General features: G+C 37.5%; 1 protein-coding gene across 1 annotated transcript in view; it reads right to left on the bottom strand.

Annotated features, from left to right (window-relative positions):
* SIK2 (salt inducible kinase 2) overlaps window positions 1–16,487 on the bottom strand; it is a 128,790-nt gene that overhangs the window by 93,820 nt on the left and 18,483 nt on the right. The gene's annotated exons all lie outside the window — the stretch shown is intronic.

Here is a 16,487-nt window from a genome sequence, read left to right as displayed (position 1 = left end):
CCCAGATAGCCTAGCACCACAAATTGAAATAGACCCACACCAAAGCACATCATTGGAAAATTACAGAACACTGAGGACAAAAAGAAGATCTTATAAACTTACAGACAGAAAACAGTAACTCACAACAAAGGATCAGGAATTGAATCGCTTTAAGTTTTTCAAAAGCAACCCTGGGAATTCCAAGACAATGGAACAATATCCTCATTATTCTGAAAGAAAATTATTTCCAAGTTAAAATTCTATTCCCAGACAAACTACTCTGTATTATGGTAGAGAAACAGCATCTTAAGACGTGTAAGATCTCACAATATTTATGTATCCTTTCTTCAGGTTTTTGCTGAAGTATGTATAAGAGAGGCTTTCCCTGATCATCTTTGATAAAAGAACACATCTTTACCCTCCCCTGGCCTTCCTATCCATCTTACCTTCCTTATTTGTCTTTGAAACACTGACATCACATATTTTCTTTTAATCCCACAACTTAAAACACTCTCACTAAAGTATAAACTCAAAGAAGGCAGAGACTTTGTTAACTGATGATTTCTTAGCACCTAGTACCATGTGTGACACATAACAGGCCGCCAATAAATAATGTATTGCTCTGATAGAAATAAAAGAATACTTTTACAAAAGTGGGTAATGGAGCAGTAGCAATAATTAAGACTATTCACATATGAGAATAAAACAAAGGCATTTTCAGAAATACAAGAAAATAAATACAACAGAAATAAAAGGTCTTCAGCTATCTCACTTGGAGACCTCTTTCTGAAAGCAGAAAGACATTCACCAAAGCGAGAAGAAAAGATCCTCCCTATGTGGACTATGGTTTTTCCCATTTTATTTTAAGTAGGAAATCTACCTCTTTTATCACCATAATTAGCAGACAAAATCTACCTCTGGTTATCCCCTTTCACAAACAAAGAATTAGCTTTTTCTGAATTAATTTAATCTTACTGAAATTCCTTAATACAATGATTCACTTAATAGAAATTCATCCTGAAAGAAACAGAAAACTAGGGAACAAATGAAACACAGACTGCCAAAATCCTCACATTAATAGAATTCAGTTGGGTATGGTTATGGCCAAGATCAGAATAGCTGATGCTTCTCTCTCTCCCTTCACTGTAGCCTAGCTACAACTGCAGCTGCCAGACATGGGAGCAGCTCACTGCTCACAGTACAGAATGTCAGCTTTGAACCATAACTAACGGCAGGCTGCCAATAATCAGCAGGAGATAGCTGAAATCTAAAATGGAGGTTACCAGGAAAAATGGACTGCATTTCAGAAACTTGTCTATTTTATTAAGGCTTCTTATGCTTGTATTTCCAAACATATGAAGTTTAAAAACAATTTATTTAATCATCTCTGACAGATCCATTCCATTCTTCAAATCCATGTTGAAAAACTTAACTTTATTTCCTTCGATTTACAGACAACTATTTAGGCGTAGAAAGTTGACTGTGAACTCCACTAGAGCAGTGGTCAAGTTACTCATTTCCCTCCCTCCCTCCCTCCCTCCCTCCCTCCCTTCCTTCCTTCCTTCCTCCCCCCTCCCTCCCTCCTTCCTTCCTTTCTCCCTTTCTTCCCTCCCTTCCCTTCTCTTCTCTTTTCTCTTTCTCTTTCTTTCTTTTTTCCCCAGCACATAAATCACTTACTAAACTCATATACCCCCTTTCATTTTTAGAACACACTGAGGTTCAGAAACATTATGTGGCTTACTCAAGGATGTTTATAGTAGAAGTCAATGGCGGAACTAGGACTACCACACACAGCTTACTCCTGACTTTTCTTTTAATGTCCGACCCAATTTAAACAAAGGTGGGAGGGAGAACAATAACAATTTTCTGAATCATGAATCATGCTGGCTCTTTCATGTGGTTACTAGTCTCTCTACAAGTTAACTAGAAAGATTTATAAATAATCCAATTAGATCTGACCTCTTCAAAGATAACCATTATACATATCTAATAAAAATTCAAAAGGAAAGATCCTAAATTTTACAGCCAAGGATAGTCTAATTTCATCTGCATGCATTCAACATTTGCATAACCCTTCTGAAGTACACACCAATTTAATATCTTTCTATGTTAACATCTACCATCCTCACACATGTGAAGCAAAGTTTGTCTGTAAATCTGCATAGCAGATCATGTTCAGTCCATAAAACCCATACAACATGTGCCCGGAATGTGATTGGAAAGGAAGACGGGGCAGATCATTATACCAATTCCACACTAACTTGATTTTATAATGAGGGCAATGGGAAGACACAGAAATATTTTAAGCAGAAAAATGACAAGAATCAGATCTGTATTACAGAAAGATCAATTTGATAGTAATATGGAGGATGGATTAGAAGAGGGACAAGTCTGGAGGCAAAAAGGACTTAGGTGTTGAAGTGATTCAAGTGAGAAATGATGGCAATCTGAACTAAAGCCATGATAGAAGATGTTGGAGAAGTAAGGACAGATTTAAGCAATACTGACGTGGGACCCTGGTTAATAATAAGTGGGAAAAAAAAAGAATTAAAACTTCGGTTCATACTGGCAAAATAAAGTGCAAAAAACCTTCAAAATTTATTTAAACTTGTAGTAGAAAACAAACGAACTACTTTCCTAGTACTACCTTCAGGCTGTGAAGATATTAACCAAAGACCACAAAAACTGTCCCTCAGGTTCTCTAAGTAACCAGTGTCCAAAGGTATTTTGGCTAAAACAAAGCCCTTTTTCAATTACCACAGCTGGCATCCTAGTATGTTACCACTGAAAGAGAAAGACAGGAAATGAATCAATAAACCCCAGGCATATGCTCAGCCTAGAAAGACACAGCATATCAAGGAGCAGAAATCTGTAAACAAAGACCCTGGGTAATTTAATTACCAGGCCAGAATCTGCTGACTGCCGGTTTAATTGTTTGAACAGTGCCCAAATTGTCTGACGAGGTGATCACCCTAAGATCTTTGTGCCATTTACTGCACATGACCACATGGATGAATATAAGAAATAGTTCTAAAGAATGTAGGAATAGTGAATAACTTTCATTAATCACACCTGTGATTCCAGAGGAAAAAATGTAGTTAAGGCCTTATTGTACTCATAAATAACCCAAGGACTCTTAAGCAAATTCATTTGCCATTCCATATTCCATGCTGCCAGACCAAGAAAATATTATCCTTCAGAGATGAGCACCAAATGCCATATAAGTCCTGGAGAACAAGTTACCCAGGTTAAATGCATATGTTCTTATTTACCATTATATTCTGAAAAGGTTACGTGAAGGGAGGTGTGGGAGTTAGAAGAAAAAGTAATTGTATGGTGGTAACTACCAGTAAGCACTCCAAAACTGCTCAGTATACTGGAGGAAGCCAATTTTCTCCCTTGATTCAGTTAGTATTTCCTCGTTCATGTTTATCTCGTGAAGAGTAAACCAACAGAAAACTCCTTTCAAAAACTGAACAAAGAACTACCTCAGACTACTTAACCTGGCAGTGTTCTCCTGTTGGCTTCACTCGGTAAATAAGGTCTACAAGGCCAAAACAGACTATTACACCATTCATTCAACAGGTATTTGTAAAACACTTTGTATTGTGCTAAAGTCCTCAACAGAAGCTTACAATCTATTAAGAGATAAAAGATACACATGCAGACTTTAAATAACAGTGAAAGGCAGTGTGTAGATAAATTCTAAAATGAGTTGTGCAGGAAAGAGAACTACAGTGTTCTAATAAGAAATCAGTGTGGATAGAATTAATTGAGAAAAACTTGACTGAAGAGCTGGAACTTCAGTTAGAACTTTTAAATAGGCAGTATTTCAATAGGCAGAGAGCAAAGGGCTTTAGGGCTCCAGATCAACATGAGCACAGAGTTTGAATCAGAGATTTACATGTTCTATTTTGAGAATATGGAGATTAGCTTAGCTATGGGTTTTGTGGGAGTTAATTAGATTTGGTCATTAGATCTGGTAAGCAGTTCATTGGCCAGTTTCCAAAAGTACAGAAGACAGGAGCCCAAATGCTTCCTACTTCCATTATAGATAAGGAGGGAATACAGGACCAAAGCCACATATTAAATTAAGAGGAACAGTTATATTCACTGTAGTTGACAAAACCATTAAATGCTTTCCCTGTTTCTATTCTTTACTGTTAATATATTAAATTAATGATATCCATCAAGATTCAATTCAATTAAATGACATGCTTAAGGAGATGAGGGGCGGGGCAGAAGAAACAGAAATGTGCAAAATCAGCAGACGGAAGCTTGTGAAGTTCAAAGAACTCTAAGGTGGCATATAATCAGTTAGTACATGAAGTCAGAATATGGCTTCAAGTCTTGGTTATGCCACCTACTTGCTTACTTGCTCTGTGACCCTGGGCAAATTGTGTAAGGTCTCTGTCCCTCAGTTTCTTCAATTGTAAAACCCATCTTATAAGGTTTCTGAGAGGATGAAATGACATAGTTTATGTACAGGACTGAACACAATGCCTGATACATGGTAAGAGTTCAAGAAATGATAATCTTTCTTGCTATTATTTTTAAGGGTAGGGTATATAGAGTGCAATGATCCTTGATGACCTTGTTAAGGATCCTGGACTTTACCCCAAAAGCAAGGGAAGTCCCTGAAAATTTTTAACAGGATCAAATTTTTATTTTAACAAGATGACTTACTTAGTACCTCTTATTAGAAATGCCAAAGGAAAATTTTATTCTAGAATTTACTACTAAGAAAAGTTTTGCTTTCTTCGAGGAAGAGGTACCGTTCTTTCTCTTAGATAAAATTCAGTAAATGCCTGCATCTTCTATTCACTTTGACAGCCACAAAGCTTGAAGCCAAATGTGAAGTTCTTAGGCCCTTATGTCCTGCATATTTGTGTTCCTTTTTCCTCCTGACAATTGTTTTCTACTTTTATATCTATTTTCTGATTCAATTCTTTCTTCTTATTTATATTCTAGAATTTTGAGGGTATTATTCTCCTTTGAAACTACTTCAACTCTTTGTGGAATGAGGTACAACATAATTAACTGAACAAAAATAAAGGATAACCATCAGAGCCTCATAATGCATGAATCACACACCGTAGATGCATTCCCAGCATGCCACCATAATTGCTCTTTTGGCGTAAGCCTAGTCAGATGGAGCAAGAAAACCAGATGGCACAAGAAGCCTCTCTATTCAAGAAGTAGAAGAGAAAAGTGCAAAGACCTAAGGCCTTCCTGGAATTAGCAGGGCACGGTTAAGGCAACTGTGCTAAGAGTAGAAGAGAAATTGAAAGTGGCAAGCTGCTGGGAGTTATGCACAGACTCAAGGCTAGAGTTTTAAATATTTTAATATATAAATGTTGTTCCCTTAAAGTACTTGAACCTCTTCAGTCTCTCCACTGTTCTATTATTCCAGCTCATAAGGCCCTTTTGTTGCTTCACTTATCTCTCTCCTGAACTTGGATCTCACAATCAGCCTTTTCAACAATGACCTCTCTGACCACAGCAACTCTTTTTTTTTTTTTTTTTTTTTTTTTGAGACGGAGTCTCGCTCTGTCGCCCAGGCTGGAGTGCAGTGGCGCGATCTCGGCTCACTGCAAGCTCCGCCTCCCGGGTTCACGCCATTCTCCTGCCTCAGCCTCCCGAGTAGCTGGGACTACAGGCGCCCGCTACCACGCCCGGCTAATTTTTTGTATTTTTAGTAGAGACGGGGTTTCACCGTATTAGCCAGGATGGTCTCGATCTCCTGACCTCGTGATCCACCCGCCTCGGCCTCCCAAAGTGCTGGGATTACAGGCGTGAGCCACCGCGCCCGGCCCACAGCAACTCTTACATGCATTTCATCTTCCACCATTCTAATCCTCAACCTGGGCCATTCATTCATATTGTCTACTTTTTCTCCTCTTGGATTGAAAAGCACTGCTGATGTGAGTCTACCATAAACTCCCTCACTGCTAATTATTGATCCTTTTATTCATCCCCTGACAATCATATGAGCACTGCTAGCTGTTCTAAACCTTTCTCTCACTACAGTGTCTAATGTACTGCCTTTCTCTGATGTCTCATCAGCTACATTACAGAATGAAATACCTCTATCTTGAATCAACAAACTCATCTTCCTTCTATTCTACCACAAAGAGCCTTTGTAGGCCAGATCCTTGGCACGATCTCTAATTATCATTGTAACTGCACCAATGCACACCTTTTCAGAGAAGGAGGAATTCCTCTCTTCTAAACTAATCATTCCCTCTGTGCCCTTAATCCCATTGTCTCTTGTCTACTCTGGGACCTTATTTCACCATCTCTTTCTTCCTGTCTACATTCTTTTCTTTTCTAGCTGTTTCAAACACCAAGACCACAACCAAAACCATTACATAATACTGAATCCTATGTAGACCCTATTACCCCTCAATTCTTTCCTTCCCTTCTTTCCACCTTGAGAACTTCAAAAGGTAGTTTTATAATATCTTTCTCCCTTTATCACCCATGCATCCTTAACCTCTTGAAATCTGGTTGTAGCTTCCAGTTTACTGAAAAGTACTTTCTTTGAAGTGACTGGTGATCTCTTAATGACCAAATACCCCCACTTCATTCCAAGCTCCTTTGGCTAATCAGGAAAGAAACTGTCCATATTTCCCAAGCCACTCTTCTACTCCATCAATTCCTTTCTTCCACCTGCTTCTAATAAAAGGCATAACCAACTCACTTCTTAGCCTTCTTAATTCTGAAATCTCATTATTACAGCTTCATTGATCACTTCTATTCAGGTAATCCTCAAATCTATACTTCTATTACTAAACTCTCCTTTTTTTGAGAGAGAGACAAGGATTTACTGAAGTATGATTTATATACAATAAGATGCAAACTCTTAGATGGTTAACTATATGAGGTAATTGTATATTCTGTATAACCACCATTCAAAACAAAAATAAAACATTTCCATTTCCATCACCCAAGATAGTTCTCTCTTGTCCCTCTCCAGTCAGTTCTCCCCTCTCCCTGGAGGCAACTTTCCAGCCTTCATTACTATCCATTAGTGTTGACTGTTATAGAATTTCACGTAAATAGAACCATATATAATCTGTACTCTTTTGTGTCCAGCTTCTTTTACTTAGCACATGTCTGTAAGATGTATGCATGCTGTTGCATGCATAAATAGTTCATTTCCTTTTTGAATCATCTGCCTTTGTATTACTATACTACGATTTGTTCTGGATACATTTTCCCACTGATGGACATTTGGGTTGAGCCGACTTTGCGTGACTGTGAAAAAAGGCTGCTATAAAAATTTGCATTCTTCTCAAAATCGTTTTATGGACACTTGTTTTCATTTTTCTTGGGTAAATACCTAGGAATTGAATTGTTGTGTGATGGGGTATATGCATGTTTAACTTCATAAGAAACTGCCAAACAGTTCTCCCAACTGGTTGTACCATTTTACATTCCTACCAGCAATGTATGAGAGTTCTAGTTGCTTCACAGCCTAAAATTTATTGTTGTCAGTTTTTTCAATTTTAATCAGTCTAACTGATGTGAAATGATATCTCCCTGTGGTTTTTAATTTGCATTTCTCTGATGACTAAAAACATTGAGTAATTTTTCATGTGCTTTTTGGCCATTTGTATATCTTTTGTCTGGTTCCAGTCTTTTGTCCATTGTTAAATTGGGTTGTCTTTTTATTGTTGAATTTAATTATCTGTTGAATTTCATTTGCTCCCATATTTTCAACTATCAATTGTCCGTAGCAAACTAACTGTCCTGATATTATCTCCAAACCATACTTAAAATCTAATTTGTCATTTTTTACTCTGAAAACAGACTTAGGCACTACTGTCAACCACACCACAGTATTCTTCAATCATGTTTACTTTAAATCCTAACTTGGTGTTTGCTTCTTGACACTCAGCAGGAATTCTTGACAGGTGCTAAAGTATAATTACTAACAGTACAGGCTCTAGGATTGCCTGGTTCAAATCCAGAGTCTGTTGCTTATTTGCTGTGTGACTTTGGACAAATTACTGAATCTTTCAGTACCTACCTTGTAAGTTTTTTGTAAGGTTTTAAAAAATAAATCAAGTACTTTAGACAGTACCCAACAAAAAGATAGTGCTCAATAAATAACAGTAGTTGTTATTTTTAGAATTAGAAATGCCTCTTGCTTAAAACCTTTTCTCATGATTCTGACAACTAACATCTTAACCCAAACATTCAGCCTCTCACATCTAAACAATTAAAGTAGTCTCCTAAATGGCTTCTTTTCTCCTCCTCTAATTCAGCTGACACACCACTGCTGGATTTATCTTCCTAAAAAACTCCCTTATAGGCATCATCACTTCCTGGCTCTCAGATGGCCATTCTAATAAAGATCCTAACCCCTTCTCCTACTCCTAATACTTAAGGTTTCCCACAACTGATCTTTATACGACTCTCTAAAATATGCCTCTTACATATAGGGATAGGGGAAGAATCCAAGAGATTCAAAAGATTGTGTCTAAAATAGAAAAAAAAATCCAGAAATACCAGTACAAGCACATTATTTAGGGAAATGAAGGTAGGTTTAAATTAGTCAGCTAAAATAAATGAAAGTAGGCCAGTTGCAGTGGCTCACACCTGTAATCCCAGTGCTTTGGGAGGCTGAGGCATGTGGATCACTTGAACCCAGGAGCTGGAGACCAGCCTGGGCATCATGGCAAGATCCCATCTCTACAAAAAAATTTAAAAATTAGCCTGGCATGGTGGCACACACTTGTAGTCCCAGCTACTTAGGAGGCTGAGGCAGGAGGATTGCTTGAGCCCAGGAGGTCGAGGCTGCAGTGAACTGTGATTGCGCCACTGCACTCCAGAATGGGTGACAGAGTGAGATCCTGTCTCAAAAAAGAAAGAAAGAAAGAAAGATATGAAAGCGGTTGCCTCTAAAGAGGAGAAAATGGGGGAGGAGTGGCAGGAGCATGGGGACTGTATCATCCGTAACAAACTTTGCACAATTATTTGACTCCTTAAACTAATACTAGTAAATGTTTAACTTTTGCAAAAATAAAAACTTGGAAGATAGATAAGCCCAAGAGACACAAACAGAAAGAAAGGCAGGTTGGTTTATAATGAAGCAGACACTATACTCGGCAATTTGGTTGTGCATACCTACGGATAATATTAAATAAATAGACCTATGCAAGGAATAGTTGGACACATCCATTCACTTAGGGCAGCTACCCTATTTGCAAACTGAGGAGTTTGGATTTTATCCAATGAGCAATAGGAAGGTGAGTGAAAGTTACTGAACACAGTTGTAATATAATAAAAATAATACTTTAGGAAGATTAAACAGGAATTATATAAAATGTATTTGACTAGAGAAGAAAGAGGGAATGGTAAAACATGAAGGATTCGCTAATTAAGACATGAAGTGATGAAAGCTTAGGGCAGGGTGATGACTGGGGAAACAGAAGGATTTCATTTCAAGTCATTTTGCAAGAACAGAGTATGATCTGCTGGCCAACTAAATACAAAACTAAGAATGAAAAAAACATTGGGAACATAACACCCTCCCAGCACAGAGTAAGCAATAAAGGAATACTTGTAAAGTTAAATAAAGACTGACTCTGAAGTTATAAACCTGAAATCTTAATATACAGTTCAAAGTACAAAGTTAACTACTGTTTATCTATGGTTTTTTTTCCATCTAAGTCTCCAATTGGTTTAAAACATTTTGGGCTTAATTCACTTAAAATCTTATACAGCAGTCCCCGCTTATCTGCAGGGGCTGTGTTCTAAGACCTCCAGTGGATGCCTGAAACTGCAGACAGTACCAAACCTTATATGTACTATGTTTTCTCCTGGATAAACATACCTATGATAAAGCTAATTTGTAAATTAGGCACAGTAAGAGGTTAACAACAACAATACTAAAATAGAACAATTATAACAATATACTGTAATAAAAGGTATATGAATGTGGTCTCTCACAAAATATCTTAATATTTTCAGGCCATAGTTGACCTCAGGTAAGTGAAACCGCTGAAAGTCCCCTCTGATAGGGGGGACTAATGTACATATTTTTCACTACTTGATTAATGTTATTTGGATGGAATCTTCTCATTTCTATTTTAATATCTTCATGGGCTCCATGTCAGAAACGGGCTGGCTACCAGACCATTCCGTGCTTGTGCCTACCTGAATCTACAGTTTACTATGCTTTTTCTTCCCTATATATTTCATATATAGGCAACAATTTTTTGCCCATTTACATCTTAGTTTCTCCTAGGCTCCCTGTGCCTCCCGCCTTCTTAGTTGGATTCCTTATCCTTACCCTTCTTGGGCACCAATCTCTTTTTCTTCTACCTTCAACTCTTGGCATAATGCCCAACTCTTTCAACTGACCACATGGAAAAATTAAAACAGGGTTGCTGTGTAACATTAAAACAGCTCTGAAGCATGGAGCAGTATAAGGAATCTTCCTTATAAAGAGTAATTAAGAGCAAGGCATGTTTAAGGGCCCATGGTAATAAAGTACATGATAACAGAGTACAGTACACTGAGCATTAATCCTTCTACTGAAAACTGTTTGCAGGCCATTACCTTGTTTTCAAAATTACTTTTTTTTTTTTTGTAATTAATGGTCATTACTAGAAAACTCAGAAAATAAATAAAAGCAACATGATTACGTTTGTGATTCAGAAAGACAATTCTGAAGAAAATGAAAAATAGAACAGTTAGGAGATAATGACACAACATACAGAGAAGGAAGAGTGAGGACCCTAACCTGAGGCATTAACAGTGGTTATAGAGATGGGGACCTCCTAGAGAAATACTTAGGAAGTAGAATAGGCAGGATTCAAAACCTCATTCAGGTAGGAAGGAAAAGGAATCAATACTGACATCAAGGTTTCCAGTTTAAGCCAAGTAAGGGAAAAGAGAGAAATAGTTTTGTAAAAAAAAAAAAAAAAGATCATGAGTTCTGCTGGGCTTCAAGCTGTATGACAAAGTCAAGGCAAATAAAAACAAATTGAACTAAATGATCTCCACATCTCCTTTAAATTCAGCTTCTTCCCTTCCAAACTAGTGAAGACTATCCAAAGATTTCATGATCTTTTTAAATTAATTCTATTACTCATTATCTTCAATGGTCAAGAAATTAACTGTACCCAAGAGTGGAAAATAAGATAATAGCATTCAGCAAGAAAGAACAATTTAGACTATCCTATTTTCATAGAAATGATGCCTAACATGTAACAGCTATTTCTACTTTACTTGTAAAACTACAGTCCAAAGCTTTAAAAATGTTCCAATGGGCAAAGGCTTAAAAATCCTTCTCTTGACTCATTGCCTCTACCTACTACCTCATTTCTTTTTTCCCTTTTTGCAGCAGAACTCCTTGAAAGGGTTGACTATTTTGCTCTCTCCATTTTTCTTCTCTCATTTGCTCTGTAAGCCCCTTCAATCTAGCTTTTGGCCCAGTCACTCCACCAAAACTGCTCTTACCAAACTGCAGTATACAATAGTCAACTGTCATTCCTCATCATTTTTGATCTATCAGCATCATTTGTCACAGATGTTCACTTGATCCTTCTGAGAATACTTTGGTCACTTGGTTTCTAGGATACCACATTCTCTTGGTTTTCTTCCTCCTCTGTCTCTTCTGCTAGTTTCTCCTCTTTTCTAAATCTTTTAATGTTTAAATGCCTCAGGGATCAGATCTTGGCCTCTTCCATAATTATACCTATTACTTAGGTAGTCTCCACCTGTCAAGAAGTCCTACTGATTGTACTTCAAAATATATTCTGAGTTTGACCACTTAGGACTACCTGTACTGCTACTCCCCGGTCTGGGCTGTCAACACCCCTCACTGGAACTACTCCAACAGCTTCCTACCTGGTTTCCCTGTCTCCACCCTTTCCCATTCTCAACACAGCAGCCAGAGTGATGCTTTTAAAATGATACATTAGATGCAGTCACTTCTGTGCTGAAATCCAGCCGAAAATGGTTCCCTAATTTTATTCATGTAAGAGTCAAAATCCTTCTAATGGCCTACACAATGCCCCCAAATCTGCCCTACTCCTGCCTCTCATTTACCCTCTGACCTCCTCTTCTACTGTTCTTCCTCCTTGCTCTTCTCTCTTGCTTGCTCCTCTTGAGCCATACTGGCCTCCCTGTTACCCCTTGGACACACCAAGCACGCTGCTGCCTCAGGGATTTGCATTTATTCTTCCCTCTCCCTGGGTAATCTCTGTTCTACCATATCGACATGACTGTGCTTTAAAGTCTGTGCTCAAATGCCAGCGAGGCCTTCTCTGACCACTCTATTTAATGTTGCAATCAACTCCCATGCCTCCCAACCAATCAGCCTCTGACCACTCTATTTAATGTTGCAATCAACTCCCATGCCTCCCAACCAACCAGCCTTGCTTTATTATTTACATAGCACTCATCACTATCTAATCTACTACATAATTCAGCTATTTTGTTTCTCTCTCCCAAACTAGAATGTAAAAGAGTAGAGATTTTTGTCTATTTTCTTCATTGCAGTTTTCTTACCACATAACAGTATGTGACAAGTAGTTGGTTTTCAATAAGGATTTCTTGAAAGACTGAATAAATGAATGAATGAATAAGTGAATGTAAGAAATAGGAAAGAAAGGCAAGAAAAATAAAATGAATAAAGAGGAAAAAGGGAAGAAAAGGAAAGAAACCTGCCCAAAGTAATGTTAACAATTAATATGGTATAGCCGGCATTGTAAATCAGATTTGCTTAGCTTCAAAGCCCATAACAGTCTATTATAGCATCAGTCAAGATGCTGCTAGCTAAAACAAATATTTTAAGAATTAAAATAAGCTTATTAAGTAGTAGCATAAAAAAGAAAAAATTAAGCAAAAGAGGGAAACAGACATCTTTTCTGAAATACAATGAGTTTAGTCAGAACTATTTATTTAGAATCCAACTGCAAATAGTGTATTTTTCAAAACTATAGAAGTGCATATGGTTCTTTCTCTTTAAAATATCTTAAATTAATAACACATTTGAAAGGACTAAATAATTCTGCTTTTGGCTAAGATAGATTTGTCCTCCAGCCTGAAACAACCTTCCCATCTCCAACAACAAAAATACAAAATACATGAGAGAATGCTTTATAAGACACTGGACATCAGGCAAAGGAAAGTGAACTCTGAGCAACAGGTGACAAATGAGGCGAGACCCATGAATGTTCCAACTAATGCCTTGAGAGAATCTCTACATCACAGCACAGGGAGGGGAAACCCAGGTGTGGCCCAGCAATGTCTTTGAGTTGAGTAGACAATGCTGAGAGTCCCAGATAAGAGTGAGCTACACACAGAAAGAAGTCCAAAGGTCTGCAGAGGGATCCGTCCCTTGAGCACTCAGGAGAGTGCTGATTGGCTCACATGTGAGGGAAAACCACCAGAGGCCAGAGAAAAAACCATCTGAGAGGCTGAGAGAGAACACTGCCTGGTGCTTACACAAAGCCAGGAATGGTGCCTGTTCCTACTTGTCAGGCCAAAAAACCTCAGCATTCATGGGGCATTGAGTAGAGTACTCAGAAGTGGGAAGTAACTAGACCCAGACTGAGCACTGTTTCAATTATGAAGGCAAGACCCAAGTGGATCAAACTGTTTCCAAGTAGCTTAACTGCATCCCAGAACAAAGTTCAAGAAAACCTAAAGTAACACAAAAATATGTGGTGCTCAAGGTAAAATTGGCAATGTCTAGCATCCCATCAAAGACTACCAGACATGTAATGAAATAGGAAAATGTAACCAAAACTGAAGAGAAACATCAACCAATCAAAACCAACCTAGAACTGACAGAGATGCTGGAAATCAGCAGACATGGACATTAAAAATTATCATAACTGGATTCTAGATGTTCAGAAAGCTCAGTAAAGACATGGAAGGCATTAAAAAACAGTCCTAGTCAAGTTTATAGAAAAGAATACTACAATGTCTGAGATGACAAATACACTGGATGGGATTAATGGCAGAAGAAAAGATTCGTGAATTTAAAGACAGAAATAGCAACTACTCAACATGAAATAGAAAAAAAGGAATTTTTTAAAAATGGAAAAGAGCATCAGTGAGCTGTGGGGCAATTTCAAACAGTTTAATATACATTTGACTGGAATATCTGAAGGAGAAGAGAGGGGGTGGAAGAGAAAAATTAGTTAGAAAATAATGGCTGAAAAATATCCAAATTTGATGAAAAGAGTATAGTCACAGATCCAAAAAGCTCAATGAACACCAAACATAAGAATCATGAAGAAAACCACACAAAGGCTCATCATAATGAAATTGTTGAAACCAGTGGTAAATAGAAAGCCTTAAAAGCAGCCAGAGAAAAAAGGCACATTATATACACAGGAATAAAGAAAAAGATAACAGTGGTTTTTTTGTCAGAAACAGTGCAAATGGGAAGACAGTGAAGCAACATATTTAAAGTACTGAAAGAAAAAAAGTCCATTTAGAATTCTATAGCTAGTACAAATATCTTTCAAAAACAAAGACAAAAATAAAGACTACTTTAGACATATAAAAGCTGAAATATTTCATCACCAGCAGATCTGTGCTACAAGAAACACTAAAGAAAATCCTTCAGACGCCAGGTGCAGTGGCTCACGCCTGTAATCCCAGCACTTTGGGAGGCTGAGGCGGGCGGATCACGACGTCAGGTGATCGAGACCATCCTGGCTAACATGGTGAAACCCCGTCTCTACTAAAATACAAAAAATTAGCCGGGTGTGGTGGTGGGCGCCTGTAGGACCAGTTATTTGGGAGGCTGAGGCAGGAGAATGGCGTGAACCCGGGAGGTGGAGCTTGCAGTGAGCTGAGATCGCGCCACTGCACTCCAGCCTGGGCGACAGAGCAAGACTCTGCCTCAAAAAAAAAAAAAAAAAGAAAAGAAAAGAAAATCCTTCAGACAAAAGAAAAATGACATTAGATAAAAATATATACATACATATGAATGCAGAAATGGTAGCTGCATTGATAAATAGATGCAATTTTCAAAAAATATGGAAATCTCTTGAAAAGATAATTGTTTAAAGAAAAAGGTAGGTACACTGATAGATAATTTTCAAAAAATGTGGAAATCTCTTTAAAAGATAATTGTTTAAAGAAAAATAGCACTGTATTATGTTTTATAAAATACGTTTAAGTAAAATATGACAACAAGAACATAAAGGCCAGGAGGGGCAAAAGAGAAGTACACTGATGTAAGGTTTTTTTTTTTTAATTGAGATGAAATCTCACTCTGTCGCCCAGGCTAAAGTACAGTGGTGTGGTCGTGGCTCACTGCAGCCTCCGCCTCCGAGTTCAAGTGACTCTCCTGCCTCAGCCTGCCTAGTAGCTGGGATTACAGGCATGCACTACCACACCTAGCTAATTTTTGTATTTTTAGTAGGGAGGGGTTTCACCACGTTGGCCAGGCTGGTCTTGAACTCCTGACCTCAGGTGATCCACCCACCTTGACCTCCTAAAAGTGTTGGGATTACAGGTGTGAGCCACTGTGCCCAGCCAAGGTTCTTATATTATATGCGAAGTGGTAAGTATTACCTGAAGGTAGACTGTGTAGACCTGTATACGAATGTACATAGTAACTTATGTATAATAGCCAAAAACTGAAACCAACCCAAATGTCTATCAATAGATAGATGAATGAATAAGCAAACTGGGGTATATTCATATAATATAATACTACTTGCAATAAAAAGAAATTATATGTTGATATATACAATAAAATGGGATGAATCTCAAAATAATTATAGTAAAGGAAAGAAGCTAGACCAAAAAAAGAATATATCCTGTATGATTACATTTGAGTATATCCTGTATAATTCCATTTATATAAAACTCCAAAAGATACAAACTGATCCATAATGACAAAAAACAGGTCAGTGGTTTTTTGGGTGTCAGATGGGGCAAAAGAGTTACAAAGAGGGCACAAAGAAACTTCTGGAAGTGATGGATATTTTGACTGTGGTGACTGTTTCACAAACGTGTATCAAAACATTAAATTGTATGCATTAAATACGTGTAATTTACTACATATGAATTATTCTTCAATAAAGCTGCTTAAAAAACAATTTTGGACTTTAAGTTAAGAACAAAAAAGATTTAGATACCTACAGTGCTCTGGTTCCACACAGTAAAAATAAATAGATATTTTAGGTGAAAGCTAGAATAAAATATTTAAATTTTTTTTAAAGTTCGAATGAATCATAAACACCAATCAAATACTTTCTTACTAGAGATAAAGGAATCAAGTCCCAGAGAGGTTTAGTGATTTGCCTGAGGTCTTACACCTATAGTGAATACTTTACTAAACTGTAAGATCCACAATAACAGAGATTGTGCTATTTAGGTCACTAGAGTATCCCCATTACCTAGTACAATGCCTGGGACATAGTAGAAGCTTAATAAATATTTGCTGACTAATCTTTCCATAGAAAAGAAAGGTAAAAAGGAAGATAAAAAGAAAGAAAATATCCTTTGCAATATGACTAAAA

Source organism: Pan paniscus, chromosome 9 (assembly GCF_029289425.2).
Source record: "Pan paniscus chromosome 9, NHGRI_mPanPan1-v2.0_pri, whole genome shotgun sequence".
NCBI lineage: Eukaryota > Metazoa > Chordata > Mammalia > Primates > Hominidae > Pan > Pan paniscus.
The sequence above is the reverse complement of the archived record's forward strand: the minus strand, read 5'-3'. Positions and strand labels throughout refer to the sequence as shown.